This window comes from Phyllopteryx taeniolatus, chromosome 3 (genome assembly GCF_024500385.1).
Source record: "Phyllopteryx taeniolatus isolate TA_2022b chromosome 3, UOR_Ptae_1.2, whole genome shotgun sequence".
Classification (NCBI taxonomy): domain Eukaryota; kingdom Metazoa; phylum Chordata; class Actinopteri; order Syngnathiformes; family Syngnathidae; genus Phyllopteryx; species Phyllopteryx taeniolatus.
In genome coordinates, this window is record NC_084504.1 from 3,997,528 (window position 1) to 4,016,064 (window position 18,537).

General features: G+C 40.0%; 1 protein-coding gene across 8 annotated transcripts in view; it reads left to right on the forward strand.

Annotated features, from left to right (window-relative positions):
- fbrsl1 (fibrosin-like 1) overlaps nt 1-18,537 on the forward strand; it is a 421,085-nt gene that overhangs the window by 13,215 nt on the left and 389,333 nt on the right. The gene's annotated exons all lie outside the window — the stretch shown is intronic.

The window sequence follows — 18,537 nt, forward strand, 5'->3', positions numbered from 1 at the left end:
AGCATATATATTTATATCCATTTCCTGCTTGTCGTCCTGGGCTGCCTTACATCTTCCTGTCTCTGTGTTTTCATTGCGGTGAATGGCAGGATGTAATTACGCTTTTGGAGCTACACTGTTTGAGCGTTGCCTGGAGTAATTGTTCACTGCTGATTTGTCCCCCCTTTTTGCCCTTCATAATTCCTCCACTAATTTATTTTAATAAAGAATACTGACAATAGACATTTCATCTGCCCAGCTGTAGAACTATGGATCAATTGCATTTGGCTTTTTATTGCAGTTACATTTGTCACTTAGCTGTTGTAATTTTCAGCTCCCTGATGTAGTGACTTACTACTTCTTAAACTCCATATGCTGTCAGGCAAGTGTAGGATTTGTTAAAAATAAAAATAATGATTCCTGAACTGAAAGGCCACTCTTTATGCTGTTCATGAAGTAATCTGTTTTTCTATTCAGCAAAGGCTTTCACTGACATAGCAGAGAAATGTGGCTTGCTTCAACCTTCACCATCGCTTAAATTCCTTTTCAACATGCCGTGTACTTGAAAGTGTGGGTGACTATTTCCAGCCTTGCAGACTTGATTGGTACAAAGATCTGTCAACAGGTTTAACTGTGGTCTTCGCTCTTGAAGTGGGTGTTGATGTGAGATTTTTGAAAACCAACCAGGCTTACCAATGAAGAACAATGATTTTTCTTACAAAAAAGAGAAACAAAATGTCTTTGCCTATTTGGCAGTCACAATGGCAGCCATTGCATTACATGTCCGACCTTTCTAGATAGTGAATGTGTTATGCTTACTGTAGTGTTGTCAGGTGGAATAATGCTGTATAACAATGTACAAAGGGTGTAAACCTGCATAAAATGTAGCCCACATTTTTTTCTGTAACTTGGTAACACTAACAAAATATTACAAGCTTCAAATGAGCTGCCCTCGAGTACACGTAATGATATGTTTTTATGAGGGCTTCAATTTCAATAGCATGACTCATCCAGTCATGACTGTGTCTTGTTGCACATGGTTTGATTGAAAAAATCTTGTTAAAAGTTAGCAATAATAGTTGTCAACATGTGCTTTTACCACTTGTCACCAACACCAGCGTTGAGTTTTTTTTTTTTATTCTCCCCAGCATCCACAGTATCTACCTACCTACTTGCCATGGCTTTTATGATGTTTTATTAAGTGTTTGTCTGTTGTGGCTGAATGTCCATTTGGACCTGGAAGCTGCAAATGAATTGCTCGCACCGGGATCAATAAACTACTGGGTAGTGATGCACCAAAATTTCAGCGGCCGAAAATGGCCCAAATGTGCATTTTATGTTTCGGACTGAAAGACTTTTGTCGTCAAAATAAAATGGCCGAAACATGTTGTTTATTGATGCTAACTCATAGCTTTGCTGCGGATGACGCACAAGCTTGTACACGACAAAGTTAAGAAACGTTTATTAACAAGCAATGAACAATGACCGAAAATGTATTTGTAAATCACTGCTGCTATGTCACTTGAGGAAAATGGGCATATACATTCAAAAGTACATTTATATAATTAATATTTAGAATATAAGATAACGTTTATTAGTCCCACAATGGGGAATTTCCATCATTTCAGCTGCAAATGCGACATTTGGCTGCGGCTCCTACCCCTCTTCCCCTGGGAAAACCCACTTAATTTTCAACATTATTATTACCATATGATTAACATACATGTAAACATTATTGCATACGTGTACCACTACCATATGAAAGTATCGTTTGTGATTATTCACAGTATTTTGCAAATTATTTACCAGCAAAACACATTTACCTATTTAAAATCATAGTCCCAAAAAGAACATGGATAAATCATTACTACTACAATTATTGCAATTTATTTTTATGATAAAGTCACTGATGGTGTAGTGGTACACTCGCCTGACTTTGGTGCAGGCAGCGTGGGTTCAGTGCCCACTGAGTGACGGCGTGAATGTGAGGGCGAATGACTGTCCGTGTCTATATGTGCCCTGCGACTGACTGGCGACCAGTTCAGGGTGTAGGCCGCCTTTCGTCCGAAGTCAGCTGGGTTAGGCTCCAGCGCCCTGCGACCCTAACCAGGATAAGCGGTATTGAGAATGGATGGATGGATGGATGTTTTCTTATACAATCCTCTTTCATGGAGTCTGGGCTTTTTAAGTTTGCACATACAGTATCTTCATATGTCTATGTTATAAACAGGGTTTAGACAGACAGACCGACAGACCGATCGACGTATGGATAGATAGATTTGTTAGCTTGGATAGATTCATAACAAAGTTAGTAAAACCTTTGCACATGACTCTGTAGTAATGAGTGAAATTAAAACGACAGACAAATTAAGCAGGTAATCTTTGCAGTTAGAAATCCTATCCCAAGTGGAGGAGTTCGAGTATATAGGGGAATTGTTCATGAGTGAGGGAAAAATGGACAAGGAGACGAGCAGATCGGTACAGCGAATGCAGTGATGCACAAGCTGCATCGGTCTTTCATGGTAAGGAAGGAGCCGAGCTCTCAATTTACTGACCGATCTACGTTCCTACCATCACCTATGATAACGAGCTGTGGATCTTGGCTAAAAACGGCCAAAATTAATTTCCTCCGCAAGGGGTCCGGGCTCTGCCTTACAAATAGGGAGAGAAGATCAGTCATCCGGGAGGGACTCAGGGTCGAGCCACTGCTCCTCCACATTGAGAGGAGCCAGATGAGGTGGCTTGGGTATCTGGTTATGAACCCCCCTGGATGCCTCCCTGGTGAGGTGTTCCGGGCATGAGCCACTGATAGGAGGCCCCGGAGGCGACTTCTCCTGGCTGGCCTGGGAATGCCTCTGGATCCCTCAGGAAGAGCTGGACGAAGTGGCTGGGGAGAGTGAAGTCTGGGCTTCCCTGTATAAATTGATGTCCCCACGACCCGACCCTGGATAAATGGATAACATAGTTGAATGGAATCAATTAAGTTGTCTGAATCTTAATCTATATCATTTGTTATGAAATAACACAGTTGTGCCAATTTGTCAGTCTGCAGATTATTACACCATAGTTATTTGGTGTCGTGATTACATTTAAAGAGATGTCTGTAATTCTTTCTGAGTGTGTGTGTGTGTGTGTGTGTCAGCTTAGCCAACTAGACTGTTGCTTTTGACAGATTTGGCAGCTATATAATACGCTGTGGCCAAGATAATAGAACTCAAAGCGGGTTGTTATGCAATGTGGAATTTCTTCCTTTTCCATTGCCACTTCTGTTCCATTTACTGTCTCGATGACATTTGCTTGACAACTCAAGGAGAAGCTGCCACATTCAGTTTTCTTGCTGAAATGAAGTGCTTTGTCGCCAATCCATGCTTTACTCATCAAATCTAAATCGGTGTTAGCTCAAAGGGGCTTTAAGGCTTGTATTTCTGTAACAATATAGCAGCATATTATATTGTATAGTAACATCACATATCAGTTTGCCCACTAGCCGACATCCTATTCTATATTGTCGCACTTGCTGACAAGTTGGACTTTTATATGAGAAGTGAATCACACTCATTTCTCTCCTATGTCAACACTGCATATCTAAACAGCTCATGACAAAATGCTGTGTGTAAACATGTCATTTTACTTTCCTATCTATAGTTGGCATGGACAACTGGGAGCTTGTGGGCAGCGTGTGCCCCCCATTCTGGGTCGGTGCTCCCTTGCGAGTAGGCGGCTGCCACGATTCAAATCACAATTTTTGCGATTCGAAATTTGAATTGCAAGTAAATGGTGTTGCAACATCGCAGATGATACAGCCAATCAAAAATGCCATGTTGATTCTCCTGATCTTTCACAACAAAATTCTGTTTCCGGGCACAAAGCAAGAGACAGCTGGCGGCCACTAAACCGTACCAATAAAGTATATACAGCATATATATACAGTATATATGTTGTGTTCTGCAGGGATATTTAAGTATATTTATAATTTCATATGTATCTGTTGCTGAAAAGCAAAGCCTGGAAAGTCACTGTAGCTAAATTGCCAAATGAGGCCTCTCAAATATCCATACTCTTCATTCTCGCCTGTTTCCTCTCTTTGTATTACCATAATATAGCAACAGCGGCCAGGGCAATCTGCTTCTTCCTTGACAACCGTCCCATGTTGTTTGCCGTTCAATAAAATAATACTGCATATGTGGATCCTCAAAAGGTTGTTCCCTGATAATAACACCAGGGGAATTTCTGTTGCAGCCGGTTGGTAGGTGCACAATAGTCAATCTGCAGGTGTGTGAGGGTGTGACCAACTAATTTGTTCACAATTTGCCAGTCCCGTTCGACCGCAATGCTCGGTGTGCGGTGAGCCTTACGTTTAAAACATTGAATATACACACATCATGCAGTGACTGACAAAAGACTTACATTTCTGCTGCTAAAGCTGCCAAATAACTGTAATTTGTGTTGTATTTTTAGATAAATTACCATAAAATTATGTATATGTTCATTATATTAACTGATTTTCCTTTTTATCTTTTTAAGTTATTTGAGGAAATCATACATGAATGTATACAATACAATTAATTAGGGATGTCCCAATTCCAATTTTTTTTTTTTTGCACCCGAGTTGTGAGTCTTTGATTTTAAGTATATGCCGATACCGAGTCCCGATCCGTGGACCTACTGTCACGTAACTTAGCAGCTATTGCAATACTGGATGTAAAAGAAAATGATCTATGACCCATGAAGATAATTCTTTCAGTCCAGTTACTTTATTAAGACAATGTCAAAATAAATTCAAAGTGACACTTGATTACAAAATAATTTGTATTTTAATTCACCTTGACAACATTGAGAAACATTTCAATTTTAGTAGAAGAAAGATGGATTGAGAGTAGTAAGAATAATCACTGTTATTTACCTTTCCCAATGTGCTGGCTCGTTGGAAAGAGGCAAATGCTGTTGTCGCAAGTTTACGATTTCACACCTCTGTGTAAACTCTGAAGGCATACAGTATGTCCCCATATCTTCTTCCTAAAGTACACTCAGAGGAGTAGTTCAGTTGCAGGAAAGGGAACACCCAATTTAAAACTAACCGTTCAATATTATTAGTAAAGAATAAAATGTTTCGTGTAACATACCTCCACTAAATTGACCAGTCTGTATTATTTTTTGTAATCATAAAAACTAACAAAAGAAGTGACTACCTACTTATTTACATGCTTCTCTTTAGCTGTGTAATTGTGAAAGTCCTTTACATTGATATTCAGGTTTGCTTGTTAATGAAACCATTCAGGGAATTCAAGCTTTGGATGCTTACATATGTTTTTAACAGGCTTGAACTCTTGCCAGCTCTAATAGTACTTTATGAGTCATTTAATCATCTGTGTGTGCTTAACAGAAGGAGTATGTGCTTGAAATATAATGTACTATACTGTAGATCATGATGTGACATATGTAAGATAGCCTCTGCAATAAAATCTGCAATGACATGACAAGCTCTGTCACCCACAGCTAAATCTAGCATATAAAATTGTGCATTCTTTGGGAATGTCAATCCTTTTACTCACTGCATTGCTTATCCTCTACAGGCAGCAATGACTGTTTTTTAATCTGCTGGTTGCTCATGCACATATCAAAGAGATGCAACTGCATCTAACTGCATCTGCTTCCCTCCTGCAAACACGCCACAGCTTATTTCAGAGCGGCCACTTTGTCAGTGCGTCTGAAATGAGGGCACACACCCCAGCGCCAGCAGGATTTAAAGCAAGATGTGGAATGAGATCAAAATTACACACGCTCACGCGCGCGCGCACTCACACACACACACACACACACACACACACCAAGCACAAGGCCGGTTGCTGAGTCAATAAAGAAAACACAGTGAATGAGAGAACATAAACAGAACTCTGTGCCAAGCTACTGTTTGCGTTCCCACTTCGAAGGCCTGCAAACACATCGTGTGGGTTACCGGCATGTAGTTCAAATAGCTTGCTATTTGTAGCATGACTTGTATTTTAGCCATTCATTTAAGTGACAAGATCACAGGTTCTGGAATTGAATGTCACAATAATAGTAAGGCTTTAAACAACACTTATCTAATGGAAAATTGGAAGATTTGAATTTATGCCTTGGTAGAAATGTAGGATTGTGTCCTCTTTACACTTCTTTGCTGGCTTTATGGTTTAAAGTGGAATAAAGCTAGAATATAGAGCAAAATCTATTATTTTTGTCTATTGTTGGGCAGTTATTCGTGTTCACCTGTGAGATCAGCGTAATTTTAAGTCGTGCTGGGAATCCATAACATTTAAACAATGTGAAATATGAATATTTCACTGGCATTTAACATAAACTTCAATACTTGACTATTCAATGGACTATATCGTGTTGAACTGCCCAATGTTACATCAGCATAGCAAAGGCTTGCCAACACTGGGCCTAAAGCCACACATAGATTCTATACACATTCATGTGGAGGACCTTCACTGGATAGCTAACTACTTAAATATTTACATTTGGACATTGAAAAGCCTATAATACCTACTTTGTATTCGAGCCACAAGATAGCAACATAGTATGAGACTTGAGAAAGTAATGATAATTGTCTGAAATATCCATTACAAGCCAATCAGCTCAACAAGCAGAAACGTAAACTGCAGGGCTGCCAGTGTTTCTTGCTGAGGCAAGTCAAGAGAAAGCATTTCTTTCCCATCAACAATAGCTGCTTTTACTGTTCTTTACCTTTTTCCTTCCGAGTTGTGATACAACTGCTATGTGTTTGCATATGGTATCTCTTAAGGGGCCTCCATTGTTTACAGGCTCGCAGTTTAGCCTGTTGCTTTTACTCATCACAAGTAGGGTCACTTGTGGTGACTCGCCTGACTTTGGTGCGGGCAGCGTGGGTTCAGTTCCCACTCAGTGACGGTGTAAATGTGAGTGCGAATGGTTGTTCGTGTCTATATGTGCCTTGCGACTGACTGGCGACCAGCTCAGGGTGTGGTCCACCTTTCGCCCGGAGTCAGCTGGGATAGGCTCCAGCACCCAGCGACCCTAACCAGGATAAACGGTGTTGAAAATGGATGGATGGATGGAAGCAGTGGCGGACTTTGGCATGTGCTGCCAAACAGGGTGGCATTGCTAGCCCACCCCCACCTCACCCCCATACATAAATAAAAAATCGTTACCTTATATGGTTTTCGACCACGTAAATTAATGACCTATTACACATAGGCATTTTTGTGGGGAATTAGAAGTTCTTCGTGTTGGTGCCCTCTAGATATAGCAGGAGTAATGCACAGTGATGCATCAGCTCATTAAGGGTAACATTCTCCCGTATGATTAAGTCAGAAAAAGGCGCGCAGTTCCATGTTCCTTACTTTGCCTATTCTGCTGTCCAATTAATTAATTAATTCTGTCATTTGCGCACCATCTGGCCATTTATGTACTCCGGGTGGAGTAACCCTGAAGTGCGGGCATTCCCTTTCATAACTGGCCGAGCGCATATTCTGCCAAAGACATAAACTTATTTCCTCATCCGCACTCCAGAAGCTGTAGTAAGTCTTAATTCTTTGATTTTCACTGAGGTGATTTTATGTCAACTTTATTCCAAAAGGTGCAGCGAATATCAGCTCACAAGAGCAGAATCACAACCCAGGTCTACTGTGGTGCGCTAAAAACTCCCATGACATGACTTTATGTATGATAACGTTTAAATTTTGGGGCACATTTTTACCTAAATGTAAAATTGTACTATGTAACTTTTGGGACGTTTGAACTTCAGTGTACCATTGTAACCTCTCTTCCAGGTCTCACTTGTAAAATGCCAGATTATGAATCCAACAGCAGAGGAAAGCTTGTGCTCAGTCCATAAATCCTTCTATTTTTATTCATCTGCTTCAGGTGTTGATAAAACAATTCCCCTCCTGGATAATCATATTTCCCCTCTCTGAAGACCAAGATACCCAGAGGAAGAGGGAGGAATTCCCCCACCCCCCAGTCATCATAGACACCGCTGGGTTGTGTGAGCGTGTATTGTGAACGGCTTTCCTTGGCGTTGTAATTTGCACAAGAATACAATGGTGTAAAACTGATGCACACACCGGCAACAGTAAGCTACAGTTGTTTAGTGACCCTGTTTTATGTTTGTATGTGGGGTATGCAGTCCTTAGTAGGCCAAGCAGGTTAGCCTTCCCATCACTTCAACACCATGTTCAAATGTGAGATTAACACATTTTCAATGTAATTAATCATTCTATTTAATGAGGATAATATTAAATTTGCTGATTTAAAAAATACTTTTTTGTTCTCTAAGTAAAAATACATAAAAATATTTGATCAATATGAAATGCATTTTTGTCAGTTCTTATCAACTAAGTTAAAAGAGCAAGCACTCACAATAGAAGAAAAACTGTTGAGGGAATAGACCTTGAACATAACCAAGACTCAGCCATGCAGTGAAGCCGTCAGTTTCCTTTCTTGTTGACTGATGAAATGAAATCTTTTATGACCGTTAGAACAAGCTTTTTTAGTAGCTGACAGTCATTGTATAGCCTTTGGCATTGCCTTTAATGGCTCTCGAGCTCATAAATGTTACTGAGGGGCATATACCTCTCAAGGCCTTCCTAAGCCTCTGTATCTGCAGATATGATTGCTCGAACGTTGTAGTTTAGGGGTGCCAAATGTGTCAATCACAATCAACTGGTGGACTGCAAAGGTAGTGTGGGTGGATCGCATGGCAATACAACAAATTTGACCATCCATCCTGTGTATAGCATTTAGCACCTGTAAGTTTTTTTTTTTTTAACACAAATGGACAATTGAGCTACTGTAAAACTCCAGCTAGCTGGTAACCTAGTTCGCCAATTCATTTCGACTTAAGAAGTGAACCCGGTAATTTGACTGCCTCGACTTAGTATCAGAGCTATTACCCAGCCAGCCAAGACCAGTGTGTGAAGTTTAACACTCGTGACTTACTGTCCACGCCCCTTTGTGTTGAAAACAATTGACTTTGTCGCACTACTGTTGCCACACATCGAAATATGTTCATGAAGCAAGCTGCATCTGCTGTGTGAACGCACATTTTGCCCACACCAGTGTCCACAATCCAGTTCTGTCTGAAAGGTAATACTACTGTTGCTGCTAATGTTCATCTTCTTGTGCTTTTACCAGTAATGCAGTGGGAAAGTGTCTTGTGACTTGTGTCTTGAGATCTCACACAGACACACACACAATCACAAATATAAATATATACATATACTGTACATAGGATATATGTTCGCTAGTCTACCGCAGGGCACTTACAGACAAACAGCCATTCATACTTACACTAATATCTATGGACAATTTCGAGTCTTCAATTAACTTAACTCACAATAGTAGAATAACAACCCAGGTCAACAGCAGTGCACTGACGACTTGCATGACCTGACTTCATGTATGATGACGTTTGAACTTTGGGAGACATTTTCCACCAAAATGTTAAATTTCACAACTTTGAACTTCAATGTACAGTACCACTGTAACCTCTCTTCCAGGTCTCACTTTCCAAATGTCAGAATATGAATCAAACACTTCTTTTGTGCACATAAATAGATATTAACAGAATGTCACTGGTGTCGGGCCGAAACTTCCTATGTGAAAATTTGGTAAATTCTATCTATCTATCTATCTATCTATCTATCTATCTATCTATCTATCTATCTATCTATCTATCTATCTATCTATCTATCTATCTATCTATCTATCTATCTATCTATCTATCTATCTATCCTGTATATATTTGACCAATCGAAAGTGTTAAAAATGGCTTGCTCTTTGTGCCAATGGAATGTTAATGGTTCAATGTTTTTTTTTTGTCTCCTAAAAATTTATGGTTTTGAAGATAGGAAAATTCCGTTCAAAGCCAGGGATGTGCATGTATCACGACAGTTAAACATTTCAAATGTTGGTAGAAACTTTGGGTCTGGCTCAAGAGCACTTAATAAGTTTGCAATCTATTTAACATGACATGCTGTCGTCAACCAGTCCAGCCTAGGACTAACCTTTTGGACTTGAAGCCAGATCTACAACATAATTCACAGCAGTCATAGGCCCAAATGCGCTCATACGTGTGTTGGGCCCTTTGGCAAAACAGCAGGCATTGTTTGGCGCAGAGGGCACAATGGTGTTTCTGTCCAGATCCAGCACAAGTGAAAGCTTGTCAGAGTTGACGAAAGTGAGCGGTGTTATTTAATTTTTCCCTTTATTTTTTTTAAAAATGATTTTTGAGTTATTACATCTAAAAATTGTGATTGTATAGCTCTTGTGTATCGACATTTATATTTAAATCTGTAAGTTGCAAGCAGAACATTTTATTTGATGCTTAAGTAAAAACATGATAAACAACCCCACTGCTATGTTTCTGTGTACAGTGTATAGCTATGAAATATTTTTTTTCAACAAAGTCCTATTTACATAACCGGTGTAAATCTGGTGTGGGGGTTGAGGCAACTGTGTGCCAGGGCCGGGTTAGACTGGTGTTGACAATTTCGTAGACCAGCGCAGTATGGTGGATCCGATAGTGTTCGCGGCCAGTCCAAGCGGCTCCTCTCATTCCCTTTAAATGTCGCACATTGACCATCTCAACGGAGACATCTCTGTGCGGAAAAGGGCGATGCAAAATTGCAGCGATCCGTGCATGAGTGGAGCACTGTCACTGCTCGTGGCCGGTTGTAACAGCAGACTACAGCATGTGAGCGGGCAATAGGGCTGCACGATACTGGAATCAAATGACATTATGATTTTCTTTAATAAATATATATTGCGAAGTTAACAAATACAAGATAACATACACGAAATGTGAAAACCAGAACACAGTTCTCTTTTTCCCTCTCTATAAAAGCTTTGCTCAGTAGAGCAGAAAGTATACAGTCATTTGCATGAAGTCTAGCTGTATTTCAGGCTTTGTTTACACTGCAGGTCAACAAAATTGGATAATCTTTATAAAAGGAAGATATATGACACGTTGCGCTAATCTGGTTTGCATTTTAATTCTGGTTTGTGTAGGTGGAATGGTGATGGCAGTAGCCAATAATTACCGGTACTGTGACTTTAGAATAATGTGACACAAAAGTAAGAAATCCTCGAAATAATATTAAGTGAGAAGATGTATTCAGTGGACAAACTAGTCAAGTACCGAATAACTGGTGAGTAACTTCTGTCTGTGTTTGTATAATCAGAGCATGAACGTCAAATAGACAAAAAATATAAAATAAGAATGTAAGATTTCACATATTGCCAAACAATATCACTCAACAAACAATAACAAATTGAATCTTCATAAAATATCAGAAATTCAGGCATTTCAGCCACAAGAAATGGTCTGAAATTAACTTTGTTTGCACTCGTAAAACACCACAATTGGCTCACCAGGCAGCGATTACACAGAAAAACAGGAACAAGGCAACTCAGCACCTGACATTGCTGTTGTTTTTCGTAGTCTATAAGGTAATCATCAATGTGTGGCTGTGGGTGTTCTGCCTTTTCTGACTGTGAGTTGCACTCCCTTGTTTCTGCCATGATTCACGTACTGTACAATAAGTTAGTCAGTTTGCTTCTGTGTGGGGCTGTGTAAACTTTGTGGGCAGTCATGTGACTTCCTGGGTACTACATTTGATAGGAAAATGGCTTCAAATGTGGTCACGTTGGATTGGTGAAACAGTCACGTGATAGCGCCCGTGGTGGAACTCTCAGAAAAAAAAACAAAATACTTGCAGGCAATAATAGATACAGTAGATAAATAAAAGTGACAAGGGGAATGTAGCTCAGTATAACCGGGCAAAAGTAGTGTTTCTTAACAAAAATTATCAAGTATAATCCTGCAGTTAGTTGCAGAGAGTAACAAAATGCAGAACAGGTTGATTATTTTACGCCCTTTACAAATTTTGACAATATAAGAGGCAAACAAACAAACAAGGCCAAACTGGAGTGTACGGTAGAAGTTGGGCGTATCGCTGTGTTATGGACCATTTTATTGAAGTGTCTAAAATACTGTCTGATCAGTCACTAGATTCATGTTGTTGTTGTTGTCATTGGTGCTAGCTTTCTGTCAGCTGGATTTTTGAAAAAGATGTCAATTTAGTTGCCATATTTGAACACCAGCTGTTGCCACTAGAATAATAACGTAATATATCAGCAGGGTGGCTGTCTTGCTGGATATCAGTATCTCTGTAACCTGCATAGCAAGTCTGAACCTCTTATTTTAGTGCTATGAATAAAATGTTAACTCCCAACAAAATTCAGCTGTGAATAAAATGGTTGTTTCATTCATTATGTGTATTGTATAGGGCTGTCACTAGGGCTGCAGCTATTGAATATTTTAGTATTCAGGTGCATTATTCTCACAAAACCTTTTATCAAGCAATCAAGTATTGGATAAGTTAGATTTTTAAATTTTTTATTTAAATTAAATAAAATTACATTTTTATTTCTGCTTGGTTAAAGAGCAACTATGAATACACAATAAAAAATAAGTCACTTCACTTAATAATTAGCGACTTTTTGAGAATCGTTTTTCTTTTTTTAATTCACATTAAGCAGCAAACTATTTTCCTGTCTAATCACATTTTCAGTGAGGCAATTTCAAACAAATTAAATAAAACACAATTATGAACACATTTCAGTTTAAACGTAGCATTTCTTGTAAGTATAAAAAACTCAAGGCATTAATTAAAACTGCATAAACAGTCTTTGTGTTGTGCATCTTCACTTGAGCAGCTAGCATTTTAGCATGTGACATAATACAGCATGGGTTCATTGCTGTGCGTTTATAAGGTTATAAACCAGGTAACTAAACTCAAATGAAGACACCTCAAGAGGAAGCACAAATATACAAATTACACAATGGCATAACATGAACCAATACAGTACTTTAAAAGAAATGCGTAGCTTGGAACGACGTGAAACAATCACGTAATGCCATGAAAGACCCTGCTAACCCTAACCCATGGAACATGAATGGCCAAGCTAATAGCAAACTTGACGTGCCAAATGAGTACTCAAACATGTAAACAAGTGCGCCACTTCTCCAGGCTCCAAACGTGAAACGTAACCACATTGTGAACCAAAGCTGCACATAAGGAACGTCATTAGATACGTAACGGACAGCAAAGAAATGAGTCGCAGCTGTCAATCAAATCGACAAGGAGCCGAAAATAGTCACAGAAAAAGGCACTAAACACAGCAGAGCGACAAATGAGCACAAATCAAACCTACAGTATAAGTCACTAAATAGTGTACTCGCTGTGGTTCAAAGACGCACACCGTCACTGCAGTGTTGTACAAAACCAATCCTCCTTCACTAATGTCATCGCCATCGTCTTCTTTGTTGTGTGTAACAGGGTTTGCAAACTATAATGGTGCATTTTCGACATTTTCCCGCTCCTTGAATCAAACACAGTGTCTTAAAAATGTATTGGCCCCCTTCTAAAATTCTTAGATTTTTGCATAGTTTCCCTACTTTGTTGAAGATAATCAAACAACTGTGACTGTCAGACAAATATAACCTAAGTAAACTTAAAATGCTAATTTTAAATGGTGGTTTAATTTATTAAGGCAAAAAAAAAAATGGTTTCCCAAAGTTCCCTGGCCCTGTGTGAAAAAGTAATGGTCCCCTAAACCTAATAAGTGGTTGGGCCATCCTCACAAGCAACAACTGAAATCATGTGTTTTCTAAAACTGGGAATGAGTCTTTCACATCTCTGTGGCGATATTTTGGCCCACTCTTCCTGGCAGAGTTGTTTGAATTCAGCAAAATAAAGTGTTTTCAAATATTAACAGCTTTTTTTAAGGTCACGCCACTGCATTTCAATGGGGTTCAAGTCTGGACATTGACTAGGCCACTCCAAAACCTTCATTTAGTTTTATTAAGCCATTCAGAAGTCGACTTGCTGACGTGTTTTGGATCGTTATCCTTCTGCAGAACCCAAGTGCGCTTCAGCTTGAGGTAAAAAACTGATGGCTAAATATTATCCTTTAGGATTTTCTGTTAAAGAGCAAAATTCATGGTTCCATCAATCACAGTTATCCAGGTACTGAAGGAGCTACCACCAAGACTGTGTGACTGTTGTTAGGAAGTTCTTTTCCTGAAATGCTGTGCTACATTTACACCAGATTTACCACTTTCCAAAAAGTTAAACTTTCATCTCGTCAGTCCATGTAACATTCTCCCAATAGTCAGATGTTTTATTTTTGCTAAAGTAACCTTTATGTTCTTTTTGGTTGACAGTGTTTGTGTTTTTCGCCTTTTTCGCCTGTGTTTTTCGCCTTCTGCCATGGATGCCATATTTGCCCAGTCTCTTCCTTATTGTGTCATGAACACTGACCTTAATTGAGGCTAGGGAGGCCTGCAGTTCTTTTGAAGTTATCCCTGAGTTGTGTACCTCTGTGGCCTGCTCGATGAGTCATTGCTGTTCTCTTGGGGTAGGCTGACCACTCCTGGGAAGGTTCACTACTATTCCATGTTTTCTCCATGTGAGGATGGTTCGCGGGAATCCTACAGCTTTAGAAACGGCTTTTGTCACCCTTTCCATACTGATGGACTGTTCGTTCCTTTTTTTCTCGACTGTTATGGAATTTCTTTGGATCGTGGCATTTTGTTGCAGCTTTTTTAGATTTTTTGTCCCACTTGATTTTGTCGGGACAGATTCTGTTTTCGTGATTTCTTGATTGCGCAGGCCTGGAGGTAGTCAGCCTTGAGTGTGGTCAGTGAAAGGTAACTAAAAATTGTGATTAGCCACAATTAAATCATGATTTAACAAGGAGGGTAATTACATTTTCACACAGGGCCAAGTAACTGAATAGTTTTTTTCCTTCATGAATTAAATCACCATTTAAAAACATCATTTTAAGTTCACTTTGGTTATATTTGTCAGATATTTACATTTGTTGGATGATCTTAAATATTAAAGTGGTGAAACTATGCAAAGATATCAGAATTTGAGAAGGGGGCCAATACTTTTTCACGGCACTGTATGTGTATCTCTCATTGATGAAGTAAGTATGTAGTCATGGTGCGTTTGCTCTGTTTAGCTTCACAATTTACTCTTTCCTGCAATTAACAGGCAGCTACTGTATCTACAAATACAGTAGTATCAAACAGAGAGGACTGGCAGTGAATTAGTTAAGTGGATCCGCGAGGCAGAAAAAAAATCCTCAAGTATTTTTGTCCTCGAAAGTCGCCCTTGAAATACTCCAGCATTCATTGCAGCCCTAGCTGTCACTATTAAATCTTTTTAGAATCAATTATACTATAGATATTTCATTGAGGGGGCGGCACGGTGGACGACTGGTTAGAGCGTCAGCCTCACAGTTCTGAGGACCCGGGTTCAATCCCCGGCTCCGCCTGTGTGGAGTTTGCATATTCTCCCCGTGCCTGCGTGGGTTTTCTCCGGGCACTCCGGTTTCCTCCCACATCCCAAAAACATGCATTAATCGGCGACTCTAAAATTGCCCGTAGGTGTGACTGTGAGTGCGAATGGTTGTTTGTTTGTATGTGCCCTGCGATTGGCTGGCAACCAGTTCAGGGTGTACCCCGACTCCTGCCCGATGACAGCTGGGATAGGCTCCAGCACGCCCGCGACCCTAGTGAGGAGAAGCGGCTCAGAAAATGGATGGATATTTCATTGAGTACTCGAGTAAAACTTGGTAAAATTTTCCAATTTTTTATTTATTTATTTATTTTTTTACTACTGACATGCCTTTTATTCTCATTTATGAGGGCTGAACTTCTATCCTTAAACTGCTTATGTTGGTACTGAGTGTACGGAATAAACTGTACAGAATTTGAGATAACGAAATCAGCCTTTGCTAAACGGTTACCATTCGCGATAAGCATTAGCGCACTAGTGATTACCATTTTAGGTGAAAAAACCCCACTAACTACCATTCAGCTCACTCATACATCATATTATATGTACAGTGCATTACATACAGTATCTAATGGTGTCTTAAAAATCACTTTCAGACGTTCCTCTGTCGTTTTTGGCATTGCTTTTCCACTGGCCCAACAGTATGTCCATCTGCAACAAATGTCCGTGCAGTAAACATAGACAGTGGCAAAAGTTCTTTGAACCACACCGGAAAAATAGTGAGACTGTCTAGATATCTGCGCAAAAGTAACGTTACAACAGTCAAATCGTGTTCTTATTTGAGGGTGGGATTGGTCACCCGGTGAGGACATGCAGTAGCTAACCAATATGACAAGATGAGAGAGGACAGAAAAGGGCAGGACCGGATCTGGGAAATGAGCAAGGCAGTGCTACTGATTTGTGTTGAGGTGGGATGCTTTTATATTGTCTATACACCTGTAATAACCTGTGAGTTGATATGTTAATACAACCTGTGTTGTTATTAGTGGTCCCAGCACGAGCAATTAAAGCCTATAGCGTGTCTATCGAACTTGAATGAACACCATATCACATGCATATTAGTCAACTGGTGTAAGGAGTTGCTGAGCCGGCACATTGAGGAAGGGTGGGCCGACAGGGCAGAGAAGGGGGGCAACCAGACCGGAGACAAGCAGATATGTACACGGGCAGCCAAATGGTTATGGGTGGTGCAAATTTGTTCCGGGCGGCGCAAGTGTTGTTATTAGTGGTCCCAGCACGAGCAATTAAAGCCTATAGCGTGTCTATCGAACTTGAATGAACACCATATCACATGCATATTAGTCAACTGGTGTAAGGAGTTGCTGAGCCGGCACATTGAGGAAGGGTGGGCCGACAGGGCAGAGAAGGGGGGCAACCAGACCGGAGACAAGCAGATATGTACACGGGCAGCCAAATGGTTATGGGTGGTGCAAATTTGTTCCGGGCGGCGCAAATCGACTTAGCCGATTTTTTTTCAGTCCTAGTATCGTCTATATACAGGCAATTATGGTTGTGAATGTGACTCCACAAATTCCCTTACCTTAACAATGTTGAAAATATGGAATCATAAATTATGTTCAATTGATGCAGTATGAAACAAATATGTCATGCCTGAAACGCTTTGGTAATTGAAGTATTTAATATTGTGATTTTCTTTTAGTGAATTTCCATGGAAGCAAGTCTGCATGGGCAGACTGTCCTGCGGTTGAAATGCTGGTTTTCCTGCTGCTTGTGTTGTGGTGGATCTGAGAGGCAGCCTGTCAAAGTTAATCAGCCCACAACTGTTGGCTAAAAGCAGACATCCTGACTGCATTGCAGTTCTTTCTCATGCACACATGCACGCACATGCACACACAAACACACACACGCATGCACGCACACACACACACACACACACACACACACTGCAAAACATGCAGATGCTTATATACTGCGTGCACAAAGTCAGGAAAAAAGCACTATGTGAACAGATTAATACTCTGCCGTCTAGTCATTAGCTGATGGTTGGTTGACTACGCTGATTGAACCTGCCAAGATACAATGTCCTCAAGCCAGACGTTGGATGGTCTGGATTGTGGAAGGCTTGCAGGTATTTATTCATATAAGATGAACTGATTATTACCCCTACTTCCTCTCTGTTATGCTTCATTTCGCAGAGTAATGTAAGTAAAAGAGTAAAGACTACTGAGAGTGAAAGATAATAAATTGTTTTATATCAGATTAAGAGTAATGCAATGCAGTGATACTCATTGCACAGTAACTCAAAAATATAAAATAGATTTCTTACTTTAGATGAACGCCCACATACAAATTGCTAAACATTTCACTAGATATAACAGTCAGTCAGTACTGCTCATACATACTGTAAATTCAACAGCAAGGCTATCCATCAATCCATTTTCCAAACCGCTTATCCTCTCTAGGGCCGTGGGTGTGCTGGTGCCTATCTAAACTGAGTTTGTGCGAGAGGTGGGGTACACCCTGAATTGGTCGCCAGCCAATTGCAGGGCACATATAAAAACAACCATTCACACAATAATGCACATAATGCACATAATTAAAAAAAATAAATAAATTAAAAAAAATAAACTTTTTTCTTTGTTTTTTTCTTTAAACCTGCGATACATATTGCGATGTGAAATAATACAGGATCCGTGTTGGGAAAGTTCATTTTCTACGCGAACTACTTCGAAGTTCAGTTCGTCGTTCCAAGGATGAATGAGTTCAGTTCATAGTTTATAATTAAAAATTTTGAACTAAGTTCACTGGTCCAAAAGCAAATGAGTTTATAGTTTTTTTTGTTTTTTTCTTCAAATATGTTGCTGACAGTCACGTTGGACGACTGGTTAGCACATCTGCGTCACAGTTCTGAGGACCCGGGTTCAAATCTGGCCCCGCCGCTGTGGCGTTTGCATGTTCTCCCCGTACCTGCGTGGGTTTTCTCCGGGTACTGCGGTTTCCTCCCACATCCCAAAAATATGCATGATAGGTTAATTGAAGACTCTAAATTGTCCGTAGGTGTGAATGTGAGTGTGAATGGTTGTCTGTTTATATGTGCCCTGCGATTGGCTGGCGACCAGTTCACGGTGTACTCCGCATCTCGCCCAAAGATAGCTGAGATAGGCTCCAGCACGCCCGCAACCCGAGTGAGGATAAGCGGTGTGTAAAA